At 36.4% G+C, this 19,550-nt stretch overlaps 1 pseudogene; it reads left to right on the forward strand.

Annotated features, from left to right (window-relative positions):
* The first annotated feature begins 2,642 nt into the window (after positions 1–2,642).
* On the forward strand, positions 2,643–15,047 carry LOC113061929 (C-type lectin domain family 1 member B-like; annotated as a pseudogene).
* The last annotated feature ends 4,503 nt before the right edge of the window (positions 15,048–19,550 follow it).

Genomic DNA, 19,550 nt, shown 5'->3' on the forward strand with positions numbered 1-19,550 from the left:
GTTGGGACTGCCATAAGACAGCCCAGCAAAATCACTCAGCAGCCGCACAGGACAAACACTGCGGAAGGGGTAAGAGGTCCGTGGGCATGGCCCGGCGGAGAAGCTCTCATTGTCACCTTCAAATCTCCCAGAGCACTAGCCGGCGGTCCTCTGCTCGAGACAGAGAAACCAGAACGGGTAGTGACAGAGGGGTCTGCTCCCTTCCCTTTAAGAAAGGGGAGACACGATCACAGCGTTGCCATGGTCACACACTCAGTGCGTGCATGAACCATCCACGAACGCGCCTTCAGCGTGCTGAATGCCCAGACACGGAAGAGAGCGAACGTGGCCGTTGTCAGAGAACAGGAAACGACCGCATCCAAAAGGACGCGGACGAAACGGCGTCTTGAAAAAGACGCGAATCGTCCGCGATTAGCTCTTTTAGGAAATCTGCTCTCTTAGTTGAAGCGCCCAGGGGAATCGCTGAAAGGGACACCGCTGTTTGCGCCGTACCGCCAACCAGAACAGCATCCCGACACAGCAGATGAATGGCTTTGTGGAGTATAACAGCTTTCATACAACCACTCGGCTCCGAAGCAAAAATATAATGAGTGGATGCACCTGTCGCCCTATTTATACCCGTCGGCACGGGAGTGGCTCAGGTATGTTAATCCACTAGCCAATTTTCATTGGCGTTTTCTCTTAAATTCAGAGATGATTGGCCTCCCAAGTGAGACCCCATTTGTCGGTCGACATAACTCGTAGTGACCGACAGATAGGGAACTGAAAGGTGAGTTTTTATTTTTCATGGTGTTTTTTTAAACAGCATAATTCCTTTATCTTTTGGATATTATTAGCCTAAATAAGCTGAATAATTACATTAAATGTAAAACGTTACTTAAGATGGCTAACTTTAATATTCTCAACTAAATATAATTTCAAGGTTAAAGCTGCGGTAGGGAACTTTTGACGCTCTAGCGGTTAATAAACAGAACTGCTTGCGTCTTGCGGAAGAACATCGTAGCCGGAACTACTTCTCTCTGTTTATGTCTATGAAGAATCACAAAGGTACTGGGTTACTCCGCCGCGGTACCCCCGAAGAAATCTAAAATAGTCCGAATATAAACACTTATTATAGGTGCACCCTAGTGATTCAGGACAAGCTAAAAACACGGTTTGGAAAATGGATTCATGGTGTACTCACTTATTATATATATTTTTCTACATTTTGAACACAAACAAAGTTACGGACCGCAGCTCTGATTGGTTATTTTTTACCGGGAGCGATGGAGTTTCTGCAAATGGCAATAGGACCACTGGGAGGAGCCAGAGGAGCTTGATTTTTTTCACAGATTATCTGTCTCATATTCTACTGTCAGGACATAATGACAGGTCTAAAAAATATGTAAAAAATATTTTTTTATTATCACCAGTAAAATATGGAGTGCCACAATTATCTGTCCTAGGTCCTCTGCTATTTTCACTCCATTACATATTGGACCCAAAAACAGTACACAGAATCTTGTAGATTATACAGTTTGCAACTAGACGGATGTACTGTTACTTCCTCTACAGTCAGAAATCTGGGTGTTAAATTAGACAGCAACTTGTATTTTGAAAACCATATTTCCCATGTTACAAAAACAGCATTCTTCCATCATAGAAACATTGCCAAGCTACTAAACATGTTACTGTACCTGTTTCTGATGCAGAAAAGCTAGTTCATGCATTCATGACCTCTAGACTGGACTATTGTAATGCACTTCTAGGTGGTTGTCCTGCATCTTCAATAAACAAGCTACAGGTAGTCCAAAATGCAGCGGCTAGAGTCCTTACCACGTCAAGAAAATATGATCAATTACCCCCAATTCTACAGTCTCTATATATAACTGATATATATATATATATATATATATATATATATATATATATATATATATATATATATATATATATCGCCAAGCATTCAAATAATGTATCTCATAATTTGTGACTGCAGTTGTATCTGATCAAATGCGCATTATTATTCTTTAGCGTGGGTCAAACTAATTAATTTTACTTGGTTGTAAAAGCAGCTACGGTAATCATGTCTCTATTTGTTTCTCTTTTCTGCCATGGGATTTACATCCCGAGCCAATGCACATTGGCATGCAATTACTGCATCCAGCTGCTGTTGATCACAGTGTGAGTATAATAAGGCAGCAGGTGCAATGCATACCAGGTTTTCGCTGAGGAGCCGAGCCGGTGACCCGATGGGCTCAGGGGTGGTACAGCAACAGTGGCGATGGGACGTGACATCTCTGTTCCCTCCTTCAGGGAATGAGGGTTACCATAGGTAACAGAGACATTCCCTTTCAGTCGGTCACTCTAGATGTCACGTCGGTGACAGACAAAAATTGGGATCCCTACCAAAGCCCCATAGCCCAGGCACCACATAGGCACCACAAGGCAGCGTCCAGGAGGATGCAACACTTATAGTTTCGTGAGCTCCAACCTAAATGGGCAGGGCAAACCCTGTGCCTGATAAGCCAGGGTTATGGCATCCACAATCCAGTGGGCCATCCTCTGCTTAGAGACGGCATTCCCCTTCTGCCGGCCTCCGTAACAGATGAAGAGCTGGTCTGAGGTCCTGAAGCTTTGTGTTCGGTCTACATAGCATCTCAATGCTCAGTCTGTTTCTGGGCAGCAGAGGACTGCTGGGCAAAGCTCTCGATGGCATTGCCGAAGAGGCCAGTCTGGGACACAGGGGCATTGAGAAACCGGAAACTCGCACGCTCCTCCGGCAAAATCACCAAGAACCCCTTCGCTGCACCGCCATTGAGGGTGGTGAGGGAGGAGGAGCTCATCGACCGGTTTCTGGCAGTAAAAGGTGCCTTCCATGACGTGTTCCATGGGTTGCTCCACTGGATCGGAGGTGCAAGAGGAGTAATGGTCCCCAGAGGGTTAGTTCCCTGCAAGGTTTGCCAACACTGTAATCCTCAAACCACCTGCACTACTGCCGGAAGTGATTCTCATCTTTCGGCCGCCAGAGTGAGCACCAGATCGCGGCAATGGGACTCCGCCCCCCTGAGGGTAGCAGAGACTGATTTGTAGCTCCGAGATGGTCATCTTCCCACAGTGGGAACACTAAGGCCACCTCAGTGTGCTTGACACCCAGACACGTGAGGCAGCGATCGTGACCATCCCCCATTGCCAGTTAGCGACTGCACCCAGAAACGCACAAGTGAAACGGCATCCTCATTAGGACAATCCGTCATTTTTACGAAGACGCATCCATGAAGCTCTTTTAGAGAAATTTGCTCTTTAGGAAATGCTCTTTCAGTGCTGAGGTGCACAGGAGAGTTGGCCGCTTGCAACACGACAAGGGGTAGTACAGCCTGAAGTGCACAACCCACTCGAAACAGGAATGACCACCGCTGAAGCGCCGTCTCTCCAACACACTAAGCTTTCGAGAGCATGCTGTATTCGTAGTTCACAGCAGACACAGTTGAGCAGAACGATACTAACGCTCAGCTCCGGAGCGAAAAGCTGGTATGCATTGTACCTGCTGCCTTATTATACTCACGCTGTGATCAGCGGCAGCTGGATGCAATAATTACATGCCAATGTGAATTGGCTCGTTTAGTTTAAACTCGAAGTAGATTGGTCTATCGAAGCGATATCCCAAGGGAACTGACAGTCAACACTGATAAGCTACTACTAAATATTGTAGAAACTTAATTTTCTTTAAAGTTGCTTTGCAATGACATGTATTATAAACGATATACAAATAAACTTGAATTAAATTGAAAGTTAAATGTTTCTGTAAAATAAATTGTACTTATGCCTCACAGAATAACAAGATAATTTATGAAAAGCAAGCATCAAAAGAGATTTGTTCTCTATTTCCTCCAGTTCTTTCCTTTTTGGAATGTACATTCAGTTTGCTTAATTAAAATAAGTTAAAGCAACATAATTGATGACCATTTTGTCACAGATTTTAACTGAAACCGAGCAGTGAATTATTAACTCCAGGCATGTTGGATCAGGAAAGTAGATGTTGAATTTAAGTGATTTTATATAGATTCTTTAGTGAAGGGAACTGAAACACCTGATTGTGTTTAATGTTCAGTTATGTTGGAAATTTAAAAGAGTTCATGTTATTGTGTTTTCCATTGTATTTATATTAAAAGTTTGTTCATGTTTTTGTGGTTAACATATGTGGAAGAGTGGAACTTCTGCTGTCAGAAGGCTACATAAATATAGTGTTTTTTGCTTATTTAAAGGCATTTCATTTGTGGTAATGTCATTAACTTACTGTGCATTGTATTTGCATTTGCAAACCTGAGGCATGCTAAATGTAAATTTAACCTAAGCATTGGTTTTAGGACCATTGCTGTCAATAATTACCAAAAAAACTATTACCATAAAAACATAACCGAAACTCTTTCAAATGTACAAAATAACTGAATATTAAACACTTCTTTAAATATACTACAATCTGGACTTAAAAATGGACTTAAATATGTTCTATCACTTCTTGTGTTTTCTGTCTATATAAATGACAGCCATTTCTGTATTAATACTTCTGTGAGTTCCGTGTTTCTGGCAAACACTCAACCTGCTGTCTCAGGCATGTCTTTTAAGGTTAATGAAATGGATCCAATCTATTATAATGATGACATGGCTTTACCAACAACTTCAGATCGTAACTGCACTCAGTACAGAGGTAAGAGAATGCTGGCATCTTTAATAATTTATTCTGCTCAGTTATGTTGATCAGAGGTAAAGTACTGAACTTCTGAGAAGAGAACAGATATCAAGATCATGTTAGAATGACTTCCACAACAGAAAGACCTGTGTAAAATGTTTCATTCATACATCCAACATTATAATATAAAGACGCTAATAACAAATTTATTGTGTAGGTTGTGTTTTTTCCACACATTCTAACAAACATTCTAACAAACAACAACAGCAACAAAAAAATACAAATTATGACAAGTATCTATTCTTTTAAACAACATTACATGTATGCATGTAAAAATATAGATCATCATGGCTATAAACTGAATTTCTACAATAGATACAGATTCAGAAATATAAACAATTGTTCAGGATCCTCTGTTCCTCTTTATTTGTAACCACAGGAAAATCCATTCAAAAGCAAAAAGGCACTTCTACTAAGTGGACAAAAGTTCTACTGATTATCCTCAGCATCTCTCTTGTTTTTGCTCTTGGAGGTCTCTGTGTTCTGGGAATCAAGTGTGAGTATAAGTAATACACATGTAATATTTAGGGATGCACCTATGTTTCAACCAATAATAATTATTTGTCAATAAATAATTATTAATGCTCATCGTGGAGGCAAAGAACCACCCGACGCAAAGCAAAGTACATTAAAATTTGTTTTATGCACAGCTAGCCATGCATTATCTCATTTATAGTATGGTCATTTGCCAGCATTGACAAGTTAAATCTGTTGACAGTGGTGGACGAAGTGCCGATCTGAATCAACCGAGTCGCGAACAGGCTCCGAAGTGCCGATCTGAATCAACCGAGTCGCGAACAGGCTCCGAAGTGCCGATCTGAATCAACCGAGTCGCGAACAGGCTCCGAAGTGCCGATCTGAATCAACGGAGTCGCGAACAGGCTCCGAAGTGCCGATCTGAATCAACGGAGTCGCGAACAGGCTCCGAAGTGCCGATCTGAATCAACAGAGTCGCGAACAGGCTCCGAAGTGCCGATCTGAAAACTTCGACCAAAGAATGTAAAAAATAACTCAATTTCTCTAATAACTCTATACTCTAATAACTCTACAAATCTACGAAAGACTCAGATCAAGTATCTAAAAATAAATTGCTATAGTAAAAGAGTAAAAGTCTCCGTAAAAGTAAAAGTCTCCGCCCCTCACACGCGTGTTTACAGCGCTAAATTAATCATCTTTGCTAATTATTATACATTTACTTCATTGTCAGCTTCAGGTACTTCATTTATTATTGTTCAATGAACTGTTTGGAACAAAAAAGGGTTGTATTTCAGTAATAATTCTAAATTATCAAAATAAAATATATAAAATAATGGTTTCTATTTTAATATCCTTTAAAATATAATCTATTTGCTGTATTTTCAGCATCATTCCTCCAGTCTTCAGTGTCACATGATCTTTAGAAATAATGAAAATATGATGATTTATTATTAGAACTATTAATAGTTGTGCTACCAAATATTATTTTGGAATCTGTGATACTTTTTTCAGGATTCTTTGATGAATAAAAAGTTAAAATTAAATAAATAAACTTGAGTAAAAGTACAGATACATATAATAAAATATTACTCCAGTAAAAGTAAAAGTACTCCTTTTTCAATTTTACTCAAGTGAAAGTACAAAAGTACTCAATTTGTTATGTACTTAAGTAAAAAAGTACTGAAAGATAGATGTTAGCAATTTTATATAGGCTAATTTAATTTTATATTAGCACTTTTTTTTTATAATCCTACTGCTCAAAATACCTGGGATTTTTTCCAAAATAACCACTATATGGAGTCAAGATATATTTTTGTTGCTGATATGGACTTGTGTTTTAAAGTTTGTGGTTTTACAGAACATCACAGTTATATATGACATGATAATAAGGCCGGAAGTTAGGAAGAACATTTTAAGGAAAATATAATTATATTTTCATAAAGATTTTTTCCTTCTCAAACCTTGTCTCACCCCTGGCCAAATGGGGTGCATCTCTTCCCCTCTTTGATAATTATAGTTACCATGTTCTGAACATCACATCCTTTCTTTTGTCCCTTGATGTAATCTATATATATATATATATATATATATATATATATATATATATATATATATATATATATAGGTGGTTGAATAAAAATATTTGGACATTATTTATAAAAATTACCTCAAGTTAGCACCAGCAAGCTTGTTAGCTAGACATTTAGCATCAGCTACAATATTTACTTATTTTCAGTACGGTTATGAATAAACATTCATGTCTGTCTAACGTTACTCGTCTAGTTAATCCAAACAATATACATATGTATAACGTTACTGTTGATACACAATAAAAAAACAGACGTCATGGTAGCATTTTAATAAAACTGTTAATATTACGGTAGCGGGGAATTTGGACATGCATGAGTTATTTTATTTAATCTATGTTAGTTTAAGGTTATTTTATTTTATTTTTTAACCTAAAACACAGAGACGCTGATTGATGTGTCTGCATCGTTTGCACTTGAGCATTTCAGTGGGCTTAAACAGATCACTCTTTACAGCGGATTTAGTTCCCAAACAACTGACAATTTTGACCTAAATATGATTTTCAGTTACAATAATTAATCCTAAATTTCGACATTAATAACTTACTTTTAGCAACATCAGACGCACGCACGCTCACAAGATCTGCCGGTTCTTACTTCTGGAGACTCGCACTAAACGGTTCATTTGAATCAGTGAGTGGTCGACTCCAGAACAGCTGCAATCGGATCATTCAAATTCGTAAACGAATCGTTTGGTGCGATTCGCGATCCGATTAAAGTTTATTTTGAAAAGACTCAGTTCGTTCATGATGAACCAGACACCGCTTCTGCGTGTCGGAGCACGTGATCAGAGGTGGGTAGAGTACCCGAAAACTTTACTCAAGTAAAAGTAAAAGTAATTCTAGAAATATTTACTCAAGTAAAAGTACTAGTCTGGAATAGTTAGGCCTACTTGAGTAAGAGTAAAAGAGTATCGGATAAAAAATCTACTCAAGTACCTAGTTAGTTACTAGTCACTTTGGGTCATATATACGGAGCCTATTTTTATTTAGACACATAGATCAAATGTATGTAATGTATGTGTGTGTGTATAATGTATATATTTCATCAGCCTTTACTCCAATTTATTATAAAACCCTGTCTGTTTACTTAAGTACAAGTTCAAGTTCAAGTCTGCTTTATTGTCAATTTCCACATGTACAGTACATACAGAGAATCGAAATTGCGTTACTCTCAGACCCCGGTGCATACAGATAACATTAAAGCCTAAAAAATAACTAGATCAAACATAAAATGTAGATACAACTATACAATAAGGGAATTATTAAAAAAAGACATATAATAAAATTAAAAATAAAGTTAAATAAAGCAGCGCAAGGCAAATGACAGATATAGTGCAAATCAATGAAGTGAACAACAGTGCAGTTAAAAGATTTTTTAGTGCAAAAAAATCACTTATTAAAAATATTTTAAAAATATCTTATTAAGTCTGAATTAAGTAACATATATCGGTGTCATGCCATAACATATTTTTAATACGACTGACTTTATATTAAATGTGAATATAACATTGAATGTTAATGTTAGATAAATATTGCTACTAATCTTTCATTGTTCAGAAAGAGAGCAAATAACATTTACATTATTAAAGATAATTTTCACTGACAGTCTAGATTTCAATCACTCTCAGAAACACCCAAACTTTTAACACCGTGAAATCAGGGGCGGAGCCAGAAGATGTAAACATTCGGGGCTTAGCCCAAACCTAGCGGGCTGCAGGGGTGTACTCCGCAGGGGAGATTTTTTTCCCCCATTTATGTCAGCTAAATGCACTATTTTTCAGGCTGTTTGAGATAACAGAATGCCTAAAAATCTATACACTATCTGGGAAAATTATGGTTACTCAGAAAAAAAAAATATTCACCCAGTAGAGCCTACAAACTATTTTGTATTTAATTGTTCTCCAGCTATATTTCTCAATTAATCTATCTTCTTATCCCACTAATGTGCCGAGAACAGTTGTAAAACATGCCCTGAAATAACTTAGCATTTGATACATTGGGATATATTGCTTTTGAATCTCTCTCTGGCCGGTGAGGTTTGCTGTTACGAGTTATGCTGTTATGTCCATAATGTTAATTTCAGGCGGTTAGTAAGTGAGCTCGCTACAATGGTGGTGAAATAAAAAGCCCACCAGCCCCTAATGACAACGACGAAGAAGATGATTTATATTCTTCTTCGTTAGTTTTTATCGGCAGTTGGCAAACAAGCGAAGTGATGCGTGATGCTTTACCGTCCGCCACAACGCACAGTAATAGAGCTTTTGTTCCTTTTTTTTGCCGCTCCAGTCTGAGAGACTGAGAGGAAATGAAACAAAGTTGAAGTTATTTTAAAAAAGCTAAAAGATTCGGGGCTTTTGACAAAACATTCGGGGCTTAAGCCCCATTAGCCACCCCCCCGCTCCGCCCCTGCGTGAAATCAATATCTTAATTATAGATTCGTACACAAATCTGCACTTTGTTGTTTCTGACGAGAGAATTCACCAGAAAGAGGTATTCAGTCAGTGAGTGAGTGAAGGAAATACCGGCATTTCAGCGATGACTCATCGGAACGCCTCTGATTGGCCATTGCATTCAAAAGCTCAACAGAATCGTGTGTGATTGGTTAATGCGCAGCGCTGTAAAAACGCATCTGTCTCTGGCTCAGCGCCAGCCAGCCATCACAGATCTGAATTTAGCAGCTGATGACATGACTTGCTGAACGTACCCGCACCGGTGTGATAAATTAATAAAATCTTAATTGGCTATTTTTTGTTTTTTGGAAGCTGCATTCAACTTGACTCCCCTCTGTTATAAGCCACACACGTACAACAAACTAATGTCACAAGTGGTATCGTGTACTGTAATCGAATGTAGCCCAAGTTATTACCTGTTAAACAGTAGACAGCACACGCGTTCATCTAATAAGGATCTCCATCGCAAGCAAATAATAGCCTTTGCAGATTTGCTTTCAATTCAGTGCAGTTCCATAGCCACGTTTTCAACGCTGCTGATGTTAAACGTTACAACTCTGAGTGAAGCGCGACGCTCAGCGCGTGCGGCAGTGAACTGAATGACTCATTCAAACTGATTCATGAACCAATTCACTCGTTTGCCAATTGGTTTGATCAAGCCTTTGAACAGAATTGACTCAAAAGAATGAATCATTCGCGAATGGGCATCGCTCATTGCCTAGAGAAAAGTAGACGGCGCGTTTGGAATTAACTGAAGCATTTATAACATTTATTGCATTAAGATAAAGTAACGAGAGGAGCGTCGCCCACAGTAAAAGTACAGATTTTTCTGTACGAAAATGTAAAAATTGACTCAAGTAAGAGTATAAAGTACCCATCTTTAAATATACTCAGAAAAGTATTAGTTACCCCGAAAAATTACTCAAGTAAATGTAACGAAGTAAATGGAACTCGTTACTACCCACCTCTGCACGTGACGTGATATATTATAGGGAGTAACGATATGTTTTATGAAATGTAGTGAAGTTAAAAGTACGATCTTATGCTTTGGAATGTAGGGAAGTAAAAGTAAAAGTTACTCAAAATAAAACTACTCCAGTAAAGTACAGATAATTGAAAAATGTACTTAAGCTACTCCGTTACTGTCCACCACTGTCTGTTGATGATGTTTGCAGAGAAATAATTAAACAGAAGGGTAAAAATTGCAGTTATTTTCATCTGTTACAGCTCATTAGCACAAACATTGTGTCCATGTTAAAATCAGATACAGCAATGTGCAAGATCACATTTATTAAAATTAATGTATTATAACATTTATTTTAATTATTTATCAATTGATTAGTTGATCGAGAGAGAGACAGAGAGAGAGAGAGAGAGAGAGAGAGATACATTTGTGTGTATAAATGTAGAGTACCTGTGTCTGCCAACTGCCCATATATTGGGCCTAATCGATTTGTCCCATACATACAAAACATATTACAAATGACAAAGTGTTCGTTCTGAAATCTGAATTTATTCAGAGAAATAACTGACTATATACAGTACGGATTTAAAGACATAAAGCTTTATTTCCAAGATAGTAAGTTAAGCTTTTTAATTGTATTATTCATTGTAATATATTCAAATCCATTTCTGATACTAATACGTTCATGTTTAATAATTCCTGAATAATTATGTTCATAAAGAAATAAGCTATATTTTGTAATGGATCAGTTACCTGTGTCATCGGTGTGCAGCAGACACACAACTTAAACGGTTTAAATATATCGCTTATACTGCCCCAAAAGACCGTGAAGACTGCCGATAGCATCTGAAGTAAACATTAATTTACATACGCATAACATAAAAACTAATTCCATTTGACTGATTTACTTCAAATCAGGTGATTTTAGGTCAGCGGTTTGAATGTAACTCAATGGTGCTCTCTGCTGGTAGAGATTAGTAAGATCGCGGATCGAACACTTCCGGTGGCTTCACTGTCTGTTGGCAGTTTAGAACGTGATGAGTGATCCAGTCATATATAGATCAATGAAAGGAACCAGTTCCATCTAGCGTTCTGGGTGCTAGCACTTCAATTCAAATGACTGGAAAACTGTAGCACTTGCATTAGCACATTTCCCTCTCTTAAGGTGATAATGTGCATTTTTGCTTCCAGTTTCAGTTCCTTTTATGAACCCTGGACTATCATCTCCATCATTCAAGCACTCTTACTGCAGAACCTAATACCTGTAATTATCCCTCGAGTGAACTCTTGTACTGGGTTAGTGCTCCATATGTTGTAACTCCCTATGGCAGTCCCATATGTGTATTTTCCAAGTGGCAACCTCCCTTGTGAAGCCCATAAGGAAGTGACTTAGGCTATTGTATGTCCACACGAAGTCAGAGCTTTTTTGTTATCTCATCTCAAGAAATATCTGTGTCCACACGAATCCACAAAACCAACACAAAACGATGTAGCATACATGCCAGACCAGCATGTGGTGTTGTAATTCTGCCACAGGGATACACTAAAAATGGAGAAGAAGACTTGGACTATGCCTATGCGTGGTATGCAAACGAACATGGAACAATACATTTATTAACCTGTGTTAATGTTAGTTAATAAAAAGACAATAATTCAGTGTTTGTTCATGTTTTTGTTGCTGTTACATTACGTGTCTGACTAGTTTCAGAAAATATACGGATTCGCTGTCCTTTCTGGTACCCAGTTAAAAAAAAATTGGTTTCACTCTCCCAAAATGCCAGATCCGTGTGGACAAAATGCCTATACAATACAAAATGTGTGTGTAAACAGCACAACAAGTCTCCATGTGGATGGGGCCTTACTGGCCGCTAGAGGATGGTCTTAAAAGGGAGTCAATCCCATAGACTCCCCATGTTAAAATGGCAACTTAACGGCAAAAAAAAAAACAAAAAAAAAACACGTTTACAGCCTGGTTCAAAAAATTATTTTGGTCTATATAGCTAATTTTGCTCTTCATGACAACTGTGAGGGGGGTGTTTGGTTGTTCTCCCCTTATGTGGAGCCCACCACAGAACCTTCCCTATGTAGTACTTCCTCTAGTAAGTGCATAGGATGTATCTCCACATGTCCCCTCACTTCAGGTAGGATGTAGATTACGTAGTGTTGTTTTCTCACTGGAGGAAGTGAACACTTCCCAACAACCAGGTTCACCAGCCATTGAATGTTTATTAGTATTTTAAGCATATAAAAAGGCTTCAGACTGAGATGAACTTCACCGTTATTGGTAACTCTCCCAAATAAAGGAGAAAAATATTATACTGTCTGGGTGTTAGAAGGTTATGAGCAGGAGAGTAACACTTATTTGTGACACACTGGTCTTGTCAGCTTCTACGCCACCATGGACTCGTAATGCAGTTCAGTCAGTTGTGGCTCTTTGTATAGGGATCTCTAGTGTTGGACTTTACACACAACATCAAAGTGTCCGACTGAAAGGGAATATCTTGAATACATATGATAACTATGTTGGTCCAGTAGTGCAAAACACACCGAAATTAAAACGCAAACAGAACAACATTAAAAAGCAAACATAACGACAAAAAAAGGAAACATAAGCTCACAACACAACGACATTCAGCCACAACACAATGGAAATGCTCCCGACCACTAGGGGACAGTATCGACAGTTAAACACCGATATTTCCTCGACATTCCACTAGAAACTCTCAATGTAAGTGATTGATCTTAATATGTGTAATTGATTTTTTAATGAACTATTTGTTTTTACTGAATGTTTTGATGTCCTGGTAATCCCACTGTATCAATTCATGAATCGAGCAGAAAATATATCAGTATTATTTTCAATTTGGACCTGGCCTGTCACAATATTGTTGCATAACATATGTTATTTATATATGTTAACTAATGAACCTTACTGAAGAATGACCGCAGATGAGGTTAATACACACAGACATTATTGATTGCAAATTCAAAAACAAGACGAGTAAAGAAAACGGGCTTATTATAAAAATTTTAAAACACAGAAAACCGCTGTTAACAAGTTAAAATAATATTTCCCATTGTATGACTAGTAAAATAATGGCAATTTAATGAACACTGCTCTTCTCACATTAGCTGCGAGCGCTGCATCTTCTTCTTGTGTGACAATGTCAGCGTTAAGGTACAATAATGCCACCTGTGTGCTCAACCAGGTACTGACACTGGAGTAATTACATGTGGTGTTATCAAAAGAGAACTGTTCATTTTAAATATTGTGGTTATCGCTAATAACGGCATATTGCCACACAGTAAATTAATACGATATCGCTAATTGTTGCTTTGAATATCATGGTTATCGTCAAAACCAGTTTATTGCAACACCCCTAATTAGGAAAGTTTATCTCTGCTCTTGCACACAATGGACTGTGAGCACAAGAAGCATGGTCACTTCCTTCAGTTTTTTGAGATAGTCCTCACTGCAGAACACAAGATCCAAGGGGTGTGGTTGGATCCAGATCCAACTCCTCCTACCTTAAATATACTTATATAAGCCTACCGGTCTTCACCCCCTGATATCTATATCCACCCCTAAACCTACCCATCTCCAACCCCTAGATGTGGCTATACTGGTGGATTAAGAAGTTGTGTGACAGCACTGTCGGCTGCTGATTTATTTTTTCTTTAAACAGATGCCAGTGTTACAGTGCAACTGTCTGCACAGAAAACTATGCACTAAGCACTATACATATATTACATGCACCAAATCAAAAAAGGTTTTACATAAGGAAAATGTGAGAGACATTTTTTTAACTTAATATTAACCGCTTTATATGAATGTGTTTTGTTTTATTTTTTTATTTCAGACTTCACAGCACAGACTCTGAACTGCAAAACAAACTTTCATGGAAAGTTGTACTTATTCAGCTCTAATAAAATGGACTGGTCAAGCAGCAGGTCTTTCTGTGTTTCAAAAGGAGCAGACCTGGTCACCATAACCAGCCAAACAGAACAAGTAAGTTTAAGAAATTGCAAAATAAATGATATTGGAAATGATTCTCTTGAATCCAAGCACTGTAGTTTGACAGGTTTTGATCAAAATATATAGAAACAAACTATAACTTAGAATACAGCACCATTTTTGTTCATACAGAGTAATACTGTATATCATTCAAAACTGTAAAGGGTCTGCTATTGTGTATACTCACAATAGGAATAAGAAAACAGGATGCGCTTCCTGTCACCTCAATTTCCATGAACTAAAAAACTCAGCATATAGGCTATTCTTGCCTCAAAGGCAAAATAAATATATCTGTGGAAAGCTCGAAATGTCTACAAAAAGCTTACTTTGTGTTTATGTAATACATATGAAAGGTGCATTTCTCTATAAAGGTTCGTCCAATGTACTGTGGAGATGGCAAGTCATCATCATTAAAGTCATTTTTGCAGCCAACACTGACTCAGAAAACACGAGTTTATTGATAAATAATTAAAATATCTCCTTCACGACTTATTCATAGTCGTACTTTTGCCAGTTCGTATTTAAGTAGTTAAATGAAGAACTTCTATTTCACTAGAAAAAAACGTATAAAAAAGTATGTTTGCACAGAACATAAAAATAAACGAGCCTTATATATGGTTTAGTTTAACCGTATAACCACAAATTATAGAAAATATATGATTTATGTAAGCAGTAATTATATAAAAATGTACAATTTTATCTATTAGGATTTTCTGGCTTCTGAAATTGAAGAACAGCATTGGATTGGTCTCACTGATCTGAAAACTGAGGGAAACTGGGTTTGGGTGAATAACCAAACTCTTAATGAAACTGGAGTACAGTAAGCAATGTTTTATTTTAACAGAAAACAGATTGTGTTTATCAATGTATTGTAACGGAACATAAAAATAGTCAAATAAAAAAAGAAGTTCATTTAAAGTCCTATTAAAATTGGAGTCATTATTGTTTTGACTGGAATATTACAATCTTTGGAATATTTTATTGTATGTAATTATATTGTTTTAACCCCGATTGCCTGTTTGTGCTTCTTAAGGTCATGGTTCAAGAGAGCATCTGGGCAAAGTGAACCTGATAACTGGAGAGGAGATGACCCCTCTGGAGAAAACTGTGCTGTTGTGATATATTCTAAAGGCCATGTATACTGGTTTGATGTTTCATGCAAACTTCAAAAAAAAATTATTTGTGAGAAAAAATATTAATTTGTGTTCATCAGTGAAGCATTATGAAAGAGGATTATACTACATATGCACAGGTTTTTGGATAGGATCCTCTTTTGGATTAGCTTATTTGTGTTCGTGTTCTGTCTGTTTTTTTGTTTTTGTTTTTATCTAGAAACTCTGAACTGTGGCAAAACCGTAAAACTTTTTATATAGACGTCCCACTAATTTCCTATCCCATTGTAGTCATTTTCATTCTCTCAAGAGCACGGTTGTAATGCAGCAATTTTACATTTATATTTTATAAATGAAATGCATATCCATCTCAGTTTTTAACACATTTTGGATTTCTAATTATGGATCAGTTGAACTTTAAATTGTATTCTGTATTATATCCGGGGTCAAAAGTTCCTCCTCACTGCATTATTAATAATCATTAAAACCAAGCTGCAAAAGCAACTTCATCTCTTACTTCTTCCAGGTCTTTCTTCTTTTATCCGCTTTGTTTTAGCACCCATAATTACAATACAAAATGCTGGAAAACAAAGAGCGTTAACTTTATCTCTCCAAAAGTACAACAACTCATTGTCTACAGTGGGAGTGACATCCTCACAGTTTCAAAGATCACAGGTTAACAAAACAAAGGGGAGTAGAGTCTGTAGAACATTAGCTGTTCTGACATGAATATGATGATGATAGTGATCCTCAACTGGAAGAAGTCCTCAAAAGAGTCAGTTTCATTTATTAAAGACCCTCTACATCAAACCAGTTCTCTCTCCTCATTATAACTTCAAGAAATCAACTGGACCCTCAACAAATTGCACCAGGATGCTCTATTCCAGCAGGCAGTGCATTTAATTGTTCTTTCGTTTATATTATTACAGTTGTGTTAATTAGAAAAATGAACAAGCTGTTTCTTTCAGCCATTGATCTGCTGAAATTCAAATATTACCATAACTTCATGTCTTCATTTCTGAAACAGATTCTGTTAAGAATTCAGCAAATCAGTTACTTAATTCAAATTTATAGCCATGATGGATAACAAATTATATATTTAGAAGATGAAAAAAAAAAAAAAAACTCTAGCCCTGTGGTACTGATGAACACGATTAACTTTATACAGTGCTAAAAAAAAAAAAAAAAAAATATTAACTAATTTGCTCAGCTGTCACTCAAACCTCAATAGAAGAAATGTTCTCAGAAAAACGTTTAGTATTTTCCATGGTGGACCTCAGTTGTACAACTGAGAACTAAGCAGATTATAATATGTAAAAAACTCATCATACTTCTATTCTGACAGCATTTGCTATCTGGAGCTAGTTTTCAAAGTTTGAAAGTGACAAGTGTTTTGCATAATCCTAGTCAATGTAAGAGACAATTTTAAGAAACTATCATACTTATTTTTTCCACAAAATACAATTAAGATTTCACCCATTGCTATTGCCGATGTAATGTTCAAGTATAAAATATGAAGAAAATTAATGTTTATGGTTTGACAAACATTTCATGAGTTGTATTTACTTTTTCACAGAACTGTACACTGAACTCAATGAGACACCAGATAGATCGACCTGTATCCCACTTTCTTAGATCTGACTTTGAGGTTTTGTAACTTCCTGCATGTCTCTACAGTCTACAGCACAGTATGAATCTATCTGTATGAGCACAGATGTACACATGTACACAGTAAACAGCATCTTCAGGATCGGTATGTACTGCATATGACTTTGTGTGCAATTCAAACTTTTTAAAATATTAAAATATTACATATATATATATATATATATATATATATATATATATATATATATATATAATTATTTTTTATAATCTTGACTTTATACTGGCAGTTAAATATTCAATAAAAATAATAAGGTTATACTTTTTAAAATCAAGCTGAAATTTATTCACCATATTAGATCTTTAGCCACTGCTAATCAAATTGGTCTTCCTCCTCCATATGCTTACTTGTATTTCCTGTCTGTATAAATGATATTTAATGATAGAGTAGTAATACAGTAGTAATACTTCTGTGGCTTCTTCTTTTTGTCCAGCAAATAGGTCAACAAAATGGATTTGATCTATGAAAATATTGAGTGCATGCCTTCGACGACAGCTCCAGATTTCAGATTCTCTCTGTACAAAGGTAAGATGTTATAGGTTTTAGAAATTATATTTACCTCAGTTCTGTTTAAAATGACACTAGGATCATATTAGAGAGGATTTATTTACTGCAGAAAGAATATTCATGCATTCTGAAACAAAATATCAAATAAAAAAAACTGACAAAAATGAATTTGAATTCTAAAGATGCATATAGACATCCATCCATCCATTATTTTTCTCTTTCTTTCTTTCTTTTATTGTATGTATATTAGTTTAATTTCTCACAAATGTTGTGAGCTCTTTTAAAGGACTCGATCCTGCTAAAAAAAAAAAAAAAAAAAAAAAAACGTACAAATATGTAAGAATACTTATAGATGCATTTTAAAAAAATATGTTACAGGCTACAATGGAAATTCAGAACTTATTTGTTTGGAACAGTTTGTCACTTTAACACAATTTCTGACCCCAGATGTATCATTTGAAGAACAAGAACAAGAGCGAGAAGTCACTTCTCCTAAGTGGACCAAAGTATCTCTGACTCTTCTCAGTCTCTCTCTTGTTTTTGCTCTCGGAGGTCTCTGTGCATTAGGGATGCTTTGTGAGTATAACTGATATAAGATCTTTGCTCTGTTCAGGGTGCATTCAGGTTGCATTCTGTTCAGGGTGCATTTACTAATGTAGAGCAGAAGCAACTTTTCAGCAGTGATGAAACTGATTTTTAACTTTTGCTTTTCTCAGACAAATTAGTTTTAAGCTACAGATTAAGCAAGCATTTTTGAACAATACATATTTATAGGTGATCAAACTGAACATCAGGTGTTTTTCTGGATATTTACATGAATACAAAACTAAAGGCGACACTTAACAAAGTTTCATTTGTTAACATTAGTTAATGCATTAACTTGAATAATCTACAACATTTATTAACCTTTGTTTATGTTAATCAATAAGAATGTAAATGTTGTATTTACAGACACATTTTCTGACATTAAAAATGCATTAGCAAACAATGGGTCTCATTCATGAAACATTCGTAAATATACGAGTAAATATGTGAGTGATTTGCGCGTAAAGAGAACTTCCCGAAAACTCTTCTCCTGATTCACAAAAACTTCGTAAACGTCAGATGTGATAGTGAAATGTGTGTGTGTGTTAATGAATTCCAATCAGTCGTAAATGGGACGCGCGTGCACGCTCATTCTCAATTACCAAAAATCCCTCCCATTAAATCCGACTGACAACTATATATGAGCATCATATTATGACACCAAACGAATGATTCCAACACGTATTTTCAAAAGCGAATGAAAATTAAAATTTCTCAGCTGCAGAAATTGAAGTTTTATTATCAGAAGTTCATTCAAAACGCCACGTTTTATTTTCAAGCGTACATATTGGCGTATCAGGTCCTAAAAAAAGGATGCTTGGCAGCATATTACAGACGATGTTAATAGAGTTTCATCTGTTAATCGAACAGTCCCAGAAGTTAAAAGAAAAACCGTATGTAATTACTATATATAATATTTTTTTCAAAATGCTGTGTAAATATGTACCCGATTATGAATTAAAATGCTGCCGTATTAATGAGCAAAACGTTCAGACGTTAAAAGCACTATTTACGCGTGGCTGGGAGCAGGTGTAGATTTCTTTCGTACCAACTAACATTTGGAAAATACGAACGTTTTAATGAATCCGAAAATTTACGCCACAACCACTTTACACGCGATTTACACCAAAATTCGTTCTGCTCGTGTTTCATGAATGAGACCCAATAAGATTACACATTAAGATTAATACATGCTGTAGAACTGTTATTTATTGTTAGTGTTATCTAATGTAGTTAAATGAAACCTTATTGTAAAGTGTTACTATGTTCATTTTAAATGGAATTATATTTTAGTAATTGTACTTATTTTATTTTATAAACCCCATAAGTCTTCACATTTTTCATATTAAACTGCATATAATTCAGCCTGAAGCATTAATGTACAAATAATTTCAGTCTTAGGTGTTTTGTGAACGTCATACTTTTTAAGTATCTCTCTTTTGACCTGGATTGTTCAA

The sequence above is a fragment of the Carassius auratus genome, chromosome 44 (genome assembly GCF_003368295.1).
Source record: "Carassius auratus strain Wakin chromosome 44, ASM336829v1, whole genome shotgun sequence".
Taxonomy (NCBI): domain Eukaryota; kingdom Metazoa; phylum Chordata; class Actinopteri; order Cypriniformes; family Cyprinidae; genus Carassius; species Carassius auratus.